This window comes from Oncorhynchus nerka, unplaced genomic scaffold (genome assembly GCF_034236695.1).
Source record: "Oncorhynchus nerka isolate Pitt River unplaced genomic scaffold, Oner_Uvic_2.0 unplaced_scaffold_2446, whole genome shotgun sequence".
NCBI lineage: Eukaryota > Metazoa > Chordata > Actinopteri > Salmoniformes > Salmonidae > Oncorhynchus > Oncorhynchus nerka.
The window spans coordinates 12,227-23,937 of NW_027038851.1; positions in this window are offsets into that span (position 1 = coordinate 12,227).

The window sequence follows — 11,711 nt, forward strand, 5'->3', positions numbered from 1 at the left end:
TACCACACACATGCAGTCGGAGCTGGCCCTAGCCTTTTGATGGCCCTATGCAGTCAGAGCTGGCCCTAGCCTTTTGATGGCCCTATGCAGTCAGAGCTGGCCCTAGCCTTTTGATGGCCCTATGCAGTCAGAGCTGGCCCTAGCCTTTTGAGCTAAGCAGTCAGAGCTGGCCCTAGCCTTTTGAAGGCCCTAAGCAGTCAGAGCTGGCCTTAGCCTTTTGAGAGGCCTAAGCAGTCAGAGCTGGCCCTAGCCTTTTGATGGCCCTATGCAGTCAGAGCTGGCCTAGCCTTTTGATGGCCCTATGCAGTCAGAGCTGGCCCTAGCCTTTTTGATGGCCCTGTGCGGTCAGGCTGGCCCTAGCCTTTTGATGGCCCTATGCAGTCAGAGCTGGCCCTAGCCTTTTAGAAAGGCCTAAGCAGTCAGAGCTGGCCCTAGCCTTTTGAAGGCCCTAAGCAGTCAGAGCTGGCCCTAGCCTTTTTGATGGCCCTATGCAGTCAGAGCTGGCCCTAGCCTTTTGATGGCCCTATGCGGTCAGGCTGGCCCTAGCCTTTTGATTGCCCTAGCCTTTTGATGGCCCTAGTCTTTGGAAGGCCTAAGCATCAGAGCTGGCCCTAGCCTTTTGATTGCCCTAGCCTTTTGAAGGCCCTAGCATTTGGAAGGCCCTAGCCTTTGGAAGGCCCTAGCCTTTGGAAGGCCTAGCCTTTTGATGGCCCTAGCCTTTTGATGGCCCTAGCCTTTGGAAGGCCCTAGCCTTTGGAAGGCCCTAGTCTTTGGAAAGGCCCTAGTCTTTGGAAGGCCCTAAAGCTACACCCACCTCTGGGCAAAACATTTCAGCAGAACCCGTCTTGACAGCGGAGAAAAACAAATCTTGCAATATTGCCATGGGGCGGAGAGAAATGTTTTCAGTTTTAATATGATATCTGAGTGAGAGGGACTAACAAAATCATGATGGGCCCCCTGGGCAGTACTTCGACAATGATTACTACAAGCTTAGATGGCTGGCGGCTAGACTAACTTACAAAAAAAACAATGTTTGTTGACACGGACTATATTAGTGACTGTCAGTGACTGACATAACAACAACAAAACTTCTGAAATGGATGTCTTAAGGTGACGCCAGGACAGCGGAGTCAATCACCACCTTCCCGGGACACCTGAAACCCCACCTCTTTAAGGAATACCTAGGATAGGATAAAGTAATCCTTCTCACCCCCCTTAAAAGATTTAGATGCACTACTGTTCCACTGGATGTCATAAGGTGAACGCACCAATTTGTAAGTAAAGCTCTGGATAGGCGTCTGCTAAATGACTTAAATGTAAAATGTAATGTAAATGTGAAACTCAGAACCAAGTTTCGCCAGTGCACCTTGTGTATTCTAACATTCTTACTCTCAACAGGAAACTCTGTTTGAGTAAAAATAAATCTCCCTCTCTCTCTATCTATATATATATGTATTATTTTTTCTATTATTTTGACAAGATAATCGAGTGACTGTTCTAACAATGGAAATACATGTCCTCAAAGATGGAGGGCAAACGGGAGGAGGCGAGATCAGCTGGGACCATTCTAGCCAATGAGAGGACAGATAATTGTGTGAACAACAGGCACAACTATGATAAAAAGATGTCCAAATGCCACCTGCGTCCACTTATATCAGTCCATTCATAACAACCTCACCAGTACAAAACTTCTATTCGATCAAATAAGCCTCAAGTAGCAAATTACATTTGAATGTTTTTGCTGACACTCTCATATTGACCTCCTCATTTCGTGGTCTTATTTTCGTGGACAGATTTTGGGTGGAGTAAATTCTCTCACTTTGCCTATTCCTCTATGGACAGCCTATTCCTCTATGGGGACAGCCTATTCCTCTATGGGGACAGCCTATTCCTCTATGGACACCCTATTCCTCTATGGACACCCTATTCATCTATGGACACCCTATTCCTCTATGGGGACACCCTATTTCTCTATGGGGACACCCTATTCCTCTGTGGGGACACCCAATTCCTCTATGGACACCCTATTCCTCTATGGGGACACACTATTCCTCTGTGGGGACACCCTATTCCTCTGTGGGGACACCCTATTCCTCTGTGGGGACACCCTATTCCTCTATGGACACACCCTATTCCTCTATGGGGACACCCTATTCCTCTATGGGGACACCCTATTCCTCTATGGACACCCTATTCCTCTGTTGAAAAGTGTGTAGCAGAACAACTGATTGCCCACCTCAACAACAGCCCCTTCACATTACACTCCATGCAGTTTGGCTTCAGAGCGAAACACTCCACAAAAACGGCCAACTGCTTTCTTTTGGAAAATGTGAAGTTCAAGATGGACAAAGGGGGTGCTGTTGGGGCTGTGTTTCTGGACCTAAGGAAGGCTTTTGATACTGTTAACCATGAGATTTTCATCACAAAATTGTCCAAGTTCAACTTTTCCCCTGATGCCTTGAGATGGATGAAATCATACCTTGAAGGCAGAACTCAGTGTGTCAGAGTGAGCAATGAGCTGTCGCCCACTCGTAGCTATGATGTGGGCGTGCCCCAAGGGTCAATACTGGGGCCCCTCCTGTTCAGCCTGTACATTAATGATCTGCCTTCTGTCTGTACTGGGTCTGAAGTTCAAATGTATGCAGATGATACAGTGATATATGTGCATGCAAAGAGCAAACAACAAGCTGCACAACAACTCACTACTGTAATGGTCCAGGTTACAAAGTGGCTCAGTGACTCGTGTTTGCATCTCAATGTGAAAAACTGTTTGCATGTTCTTCACAAAGAGGGCAACAGATGCTACTGAGCCAGATGTCTATGTGTCAGGGGAGAAGCTCCAGGTGGTATCCGATTTTAAGTACCTTGGCATCATACTTGATTCCAACCTCTCTTTTAAAAAGCATGTGAAAAAGGTCATTCAAATAACTAAATTCAATCTAGCTAATTTCCGATTTATACGAAATGTTTTGACTACAGAGGTAGCAAAACTGTACTTCAAATCTATGATACTCCCCCACTTAAAATACTGCTTAACTAGTTGGGCCCAAGCTTGCTGTACAACATTAAAACCTATTCAGTCTGTCTACAAACAGGCTCTAAAAGTGCTTGATAGGAAGCCCAATAGCCATCATCATTGTCACATCCTTAGAAAGCATGAGCTCTTGAGTTGGGAAAATCTTGTGCAATACACCGACGCATGTCTTGTATTCAAGATCCTTAATGGCCTGGCTCCTCCCCCTCCACTCAATATTTTTGTTAAACAGAAAACCCAGACATATGGCAGCAGATCCACAAGGTCTGCCATGAGAGGTGACTGTATAGTTCCCCTAAGGAAAAGCACCTTTACTAAATCTGCATTCTCTGTGAGAGCTTCCCATGTCTGGAATACACTGCCATCAGACACACATAACTGCACCACATATCACACTTTCACAAAATGCTTGAAGACCTGGCTAAAGGTCAATCAGATTTGTGAACATGGTCCCTAGCTGTGTGTTGTCGCTTTCCATGTTGTCTGTTGTCTGTAGCTTGTGAGGTGTGGAAACAATTTGTTGCTTTTATGAATTTTGTCTTGCTGCTTTTTGTTCTATGTTGCTCTGTCTGTATGCTATGTCTTGCTTGTCCTATGTTGCTCTGTCTGTATGCTATGTCTTGCTTGTCCTATGTTGCTATGTCTTGCTTGTTCTATGGTGCTATTGTCTATATTGTAATTGTTTTTAATAACCTGCCCAGGGACTGCGGTTGAAAATTAGCCGGCTGGCTAATACCGGCACTTTTACTGAAACGTTGATTAATGTGCACTGTCCCTGTAAAAATACAATGAACTAAACTAAAAAAAAAACTATGGGGACACCCGAATCCTCTATGGGGACACCCTATTCCTCTATGGGGACACCCGAATCCTCTATGGGGACACCCGAATCCTCTATGGGGACACCCGAATCCTCTATGGGGACACCCGAATCCTCTATGGGGACACCCGAATCCTCTATGGGGACACCCGAATCCTCTATGGGGACACCCGAATCCTCTATGGGGACACCCGAATCCTCTATGGGGACACCCGAATCCTCTATGGGGACACCCTATTCCTCTATGGGGACACCCTATTCCTCTATGGGGACACCCGAATCCTCTATGGGGACACCCTATTCCTCTATGGGGACACCCTATTCCTCTGTGGGAACACCCTATTCCTCTATGGGGACACCCTATTCCTCTGTGGGAACACCCTATTCCTCTATGGGGACACCCTATTCCTCTGTGGGAACACCCTATTCCTCTATGGGGACACCCTATTCCTCTGTGGGAACACCCTATTCCTCTATGGGGACACCCTATTCCTCTGTGGGAACACCCTATTCCTCTATGGGGACACCCTATTCCTCTGTGGGAACACCCTATTCCTCTATGGGGACACCCGAATCCTCTATGGGGACACCCTATTCCTCTATGGGGACACCCTATTCCTCTGTGGGAACACCCTATTCCTCTGTGGGGACACCCGAATCCTCTATGGGGACACCCGAATCCTCTATGGGGACACCCGAATCCTCTATGGGGACACCCGAATCCTCTATGGGGACACCCGAATCCTCTATGGGGACACCCGAATCCTCTATGGGAACACCCGAATCCTCTATGGGGACACCCTATTCCTCTGTGGGAACACCCTATTCCTCTATGGGGACACCCGAATCCTCTATGGGGACACCCTATTCCTCTGTGGGAACACCCTATTCCTCTATGGGGACACCCGAATCCTCTATGGGGACACCCGAATCCTCTATGGGGACACCCGAATCCTCTATGGGGACACCCGAATCCTCTATGGGGACACCCGAATCCTCTATGGGGACACCCGAATCCTCTATGGGGACACCCGAATCCTCTATGGGGACACCCGAATCCTCTATGGGGACACCCGAATCCTCTATGGGGACACCCTATTCCTCTATGGGGACACCCGAATCCTCTATGGGGACACCCGAATCCTCTATGGGGACACCCGAATCCTTTATGGGGACACCCGAATCCTCTATGGGGACACCCGAATCCTCTATGGGAACACCCGAATCCTCTATGGGGACACCCGAATCCTCTATGGGGACACCCTATTCCCTCTATGGGGACACCGAATCCTCTATGGGGACACCCGAATCCTCTATGGGGACACCCTATTCCTCTATGGGGACACCCGAATCCTCTATGGGGACACCCGAATCCTCTATGGGGACACCCGAATCCTCTATGGGGACACCGAATCCTCTATGGGGACACCCGAATCCTCTATGGGGACACCGAATCCTCTATGGGGACACCCTATTCCTCTATGGGGACACCCGAATCCTCTATGGGGACACCCGAATCCTCTATGGGGACACCCGAATCCTCTATGGGGACACCCGAATCCTCTATGGGGACACCCGAATCCTCTATGGGGACACCCGAATCCTCTATGGGGACACCCGAATCCTCATGGGGACACCCGAATCCTCTATGGGGACACCCTATTCCTCTGTGGGGACACCCGAATCCTCTATGGGGACACCCTATTCCTCTATGGGGACACCCGAATCCTCTATGGGGACACCCGAATCCTCTATGGGGACACCCGAATCCTCTATGGGGACACCCGAATCCTCTATGGGGACTCCCGAATCCTCTATGGGGACACCCGAATCCTCTATGGGGACACCCGAATCCTCTATGGGGACACCCGAATCCTCTATGGCGACTCCCGAATCCTCTATGGGGACACCCGAATCCTCTATGGGGACACCCTATTCCTCTATGGGGACACCCGAATCCTCTATGGGGACACCCGAATCCTCTATGGGAACACCCTATTCCTCTATGGGGACACCCGAATCCTCTATGGGGACACCCTATTCCTCTGTGGGAACACCCTATTCCTCTATGGGGACACCCGAATCCTCTATGGGGACACCCGAATCCTCTATGGGGACACCCGAATCCTCTATGGGGACACCCGAATCCTCTATGGGGACACCCGAATCCTCTATGGGGACACCCGAATCGTCTATGGGGACATACTATTCCTCTGTGGGGACACCCTATTCCTCTATGGGGACACCCTATTCCTCTATGGGGACACCCGATTCCTCTATGGGGACACACTATTCCTCTGTGGGGACACCCTATTCCTCTATGGGGACACCCTATTCCTCTATGGATACACCCTATTCCTCTGTGGGGACACCCTATTTCTCTATGGGCACACCCGAATCCTCTATGGGGACACACTATTCCTCTGTGGGGACACCCTATTCCTCTATGGGGACACCCGAATCCTCTATGGGGACACACTATTCCTCTGTGGGGACACCCTATTCCTCTATGGGGACACCCTATTCCTCTATGGGGACACACTATTCCTCTGTGGGGACACCCTATTCCTCTATGGGGACACCCTATTCCTCTATGGGGACACCCGATTCCTCTATGGGGACACACTATTCCTCTGTGGGGACACCCTATTCCTCTATGGACACACCCTATTCCTCTATGGGGACACCCTATTCCTCTATGGATACACCCTATTCCTCTGTGGGGACAGCCTATTCCTCTATGGGGACACCCTATTCCTCTGTGGGGACACCCTATTCCTCTATGGGGACACCCGATTCCTCTATGGGGACACACTACTCCTCTGTGGGGACACCCTATTCCTCTATGGATACACCCTATTCCTCTACGGACACACCCTATTCCTCTGTGGGGACACCCTATTCCTCTGTGGGGACACCCTATTCCTCTATGGGGACACCCGAATCCTCTATGGGGACACCCGAATCCTCTATGGGGACACCCGAATCCTCTATGGGGACACCCGAATCCTCTATGGGGACACCCGAATCCTCTATGGGGACACCCGATTCCTCTATGGGGACACACTATTCCTCTGTGGGGACACCCTATTCCTCTATGGGGACACCCTATTCCTCTATGGATACACCCTATTCCTCTGTGGGGACACCCTATTTCTCTATGGGCACACCCGAATCCTCTATGGGGACACACTATTCCTCTGTGGGGACACCCTATTCCTCTATGGGGACACCCGAATCCTCTATGGGGACACACTATTCCTCTGTGGGGACACCCTATTCCTCTATGGGGACACCCTATTCCTCTATGGGGACACACTATTCCTCTGTGGGGACACCCTATTCCTCTATGGGGACACCCTATTCCTCTATGGGGACACCCGATTCCTCTATGGGGACACACTATTCCTCTGTGGGGACACACTATTCCTCTATGGGGACACCCTATTCCTCTATGGACACACCCTATTCCTCTATGGGGACACCCTATTCCTCTATGGATACACCCTATTCCTCTGTGGGGACAGCCTATTCCTCTATGGGGACACCCTATTCCTCTGTGGGGACACCCTATTCCTCTATGGGGACACCCGATTCCTCTATGGGGACACACTACTCCTCTGTGGGGACACCCTATTCCTCTATGGATACACCCTATTCCTCTACGGACACACCCTATTCCTCTGTGGGGACACCCTATTCCTCTGTGGGGACACCCTATTCCTCTATGGGGACACCCTATTCCTCTGTGGATACACCCTATTCCTCTATGGGGACACCCTATTCCTCTGTGGGGACACCCTATTCCTCTATGGGGACACCCTATTCCTCTACGGATAAAGGTGCTGATTGTGGGCTACAGGAAACAGAGGGTTGAGCACGCCCCCACTCACATCAACAGGGCCTTAGTGAAGCGGGTTGAGAGCTTCAAGTTCCTCGGTGTCCCACATCACTAAGGATCTGTCATGGTCAAACACACCAACACAGGCACGACCTGTTCCCACTGAAGAGGCTGGAAAAATGTGTCATGATATTTAAAATGTTCTACAGCTGCACCATCGAGAGCATCCTGACTGCTGCATCACCACCTGGTATGACAACTGCTCGGCATCCAACAGTAAGGCTCTACAGAGTGTAGTGCGTATGGCCCAGTGCATCACTGGGTCCAAGCTTCCTGCCATCCAGGACCTCTATACCAGGCGGCGTCAGAGGAAGGCCATGAAAAAACACACACACACACACACACACTCTTCACATAGGCTGCTGCTACTCTGTTTATTATCTATCCATAAAACCTCAACTACCAACGCTGCTGCTACTGTTACTATTTTCTTATCTTCGTGTGCAAATTTGTCTTACTTTTTAACTCTGCAATGTTGGTTAAGGGCTCGTAAGTAACCACTTCACGGTTAAAGTCTACACTTGTTGTATTCCGGGGGCAAGAGACAAATAACATTTGATTTAATTTGAAGGCGCCTGGGAGATGTGATGACACCACAAGGCCACTAGGTGGTAGTCTAACTTTCTCTTACCATGACCGTGTTCTGAAACCAGTGTTTCGTATTCTTGTCAATTGAATAGTACAGGTCATAAACTGACTTTTCGAAAGTTAAATGATCAGAAGGCAACGTGAATATGGTCGTTGAGGACCTCAATATATCATGGATACTGAGAGAGACAGAGAGAGAGACAGAGAGAGAGAGACGAGAGAGAGAGAGACAGAGAGAGAGACAGACATAGAGAGAGACAGAGAGAGAGAGACAAGAGAGAGAGACAGAGAGAGAGACAGAGAGAGAGACACAGAGAGAGACAGGAGAGAGAGAGACAGAGAGAGACAGGGAGAGAGACAGAGACAGAGAGAGAGAGAGACAGAGACAGGAGAGAGACACAGAGAGAGACAGGAGACAGAGAGAGAGAGAGAGAGAGAGAGACAGACAGAGAGAGACAGGGAGAGAGAGAGACAGAGAGAGAGAGAGACAGAGAGAGACAGAGAGAGAGAGACAGAGAGAGAGAGAGACAGAGAGAGACAGAGAGAGAGAGAGAGAGAGAGAGGCATTTCACAATATATACAGTAGCACAGCTACAATCATCAAAGGTAATCAATCATGTTCACTGTAATGCTGTATCAAATTCTGAATGTATAGCACAGATATAACATGGTTTACTTTCCACAGGAGACAGAACAATGAGAACTGCCTTTCAAAGCTCCTCCTATTGTATTCCATTCAGTGTAATTCTATAAGGACCATCTTCCCAACAGTCACTGTGTCCCTGCCAGAGGTAGAGCTGAGACAACAACCACGACAGGAAGTCCACTTCTCACACCACGTTGTAGTTAACTAAGATGGCACCTTATCCCCTTATAGTGCACTACTACTGAAAAACACACACACAGGCACACACACACACACACACACACATACACATACACATATTTGTGTTTATAGATATGTATAGTGTAATTGATATGTATATAGATATGTATAGTGTAATTGATATGTATAGTGTAATTGATATGTATAGTGTAATTGATATGTATAGTGTAATTGATATGTATAGTGTAATTGATATGTATAGTGTAATTGATGTGTATAGTGTAATTGATGTGTTTATAGATATGTATAGTGTAATTGATGTGTTTATAGATATGTATAGTGTAATTGATATGTATAGTGTAACTGATATGTATAGTGTGGTGATATGTATAGTGTAATTGATGTGTTTATAGATATGTATAGTGTAATTGATATGTATAGTGTAATTGATATGTAGTGTAATTGATGTGTTTATAGATATGTATAGTGTAATTGATGTGTCTATAGATATGTATAGTGTAATTGATGTGTTTATAGATGTGTATAGTGTAATTGATATGTATAGTGTAATTGATGTGTATAGTGTAATTGATGTGTATAGTGTAATTGATATGTATAGTGTAATTGATATGTATAGTGTAATTGATGTGTATAGTGTAATTGATGTGTTTATAGATATGTATAGTGTAATTGATGTGGATATAGACGTGTATAGTGTAATTGATATGTTTATAGATATGTATAGTGTAATTGATGTGTATAGTGTAATTGATGTGTTTATAGATATGTATAGTGTAATTGATGTGTATATAGATATGTATAGTGTAATTGATATGTATAGTGTAATTGATATGTATAGTGTAATTGATATGTATAGTGTAATTGATGTGTTTATAGATATGTATAGTGTAATTGATATGTATAGTGTAATTGATATGTATAGTGTAATTGATGTGTTTATAGATATGTATAGTGGAATTGATATGTATAGTGGAATTGATGTGTTTATAGATATGTATAGTGTAATTGATATGTAGTGTAATTGATATGTATAGTGTAATTGATATGTATAGTGTAATTGATGTGTCTATAGATATGTATAGTGTAATTGATGTGTTTATAGATATGTATAGTGTAATTGATATGTATAGTGTAATTGATATGTATAGTGTAATTGATGTGTATATAGATATGTATAGTGTAATTGATGTGTTTATAGATATGTATAGTGTAATTGATATGTCTATAGATATGTATAGTGTAATTGATATGTATAGTGTAATTGATGTGTTTATAGATATGTATAGTGTAATTGATATGTCTATAGATATGTATAGTGTAATTGATATGTATAGTGTAATTGATGTGTATAGTGTAATTGATGTGTAATTGATATGTATAGTGTAATTGATATGTATAGTGTAATTGATGTGTATAGTGTAATTGATATGTATAGTGTAATTGATGTGTATATAGATATGTATAGTGTAATTGATATGTATAGTGTAATTGATATGTATAGTGTAATTGATATGTATAGTGTAATAGATATGTTTATAGATATGTATAGTGTAATTGATATGTATAGTGTAATTGATATGTATAGTGTAATAGATATGTATAGTGTAATTGATATGTATAGTGTAATTGATATGTATAGTGTAATTGATATGTTTATAGATATGTATAGTGTAATTGATATGTATAGTGTAATTGATATGTATAGTGTAATTGATATGTATAGTGTAATTGATATGTTTATAGATATGTATAGTGTAATTGATATGTATAGTGTAATTGATGTGTATAGTGTAATTGATGTGTTTATTGATATGTATAGTGTAATTGATATGTATAGTGTAATTGATATGTATAGTGTAATTGATGTGTATAGTGTAATTGATATGTATAGTGTAATTGATATGTATAGTGTAATTGATATGTATAGTGTAATTGATGTGTATATAGATGTGTATAGTGTAATTGATATGTATAGTGTAATTGATGTGTTTATAGATATGTATAGTGTAATTGATATGTATAGTGTAATTGATGTGTATAGTGTAATTGATATGTATAGTGTAATTGATGTGTATAGTGTAATTGATATGTATAGTGTAATTGATGTGTATATAGACGTGTATAGTGTAATTGATATGTATAGTGTAATTGATGTGTATAGTGTAATTGATGTGTTTATAGATATGTATAGTGTAATTGATGTGGATATAGATATGTATAGTGTAATTGATATGTATAGTGTAATTGATATGTATAGTGTAATTGATATGTATATAGATGTGTATAGTGTAATTGATATGTATACTGTAATTGATGTGTATATAGATATGTATAGTGTAATTGATATGTATAGTGTAATTGATATGTATAGTGTAATTGATATGTATAGTGTAATTGATGTGTTTATAGATATGTATAGTGTAATTGATATGTATAGTGTAATTGATATGTTTATAGATATGTATAGTGTAATTGATATGTATAGTGTAATTGATGTGTATAGTGTAATTGATATGTATAG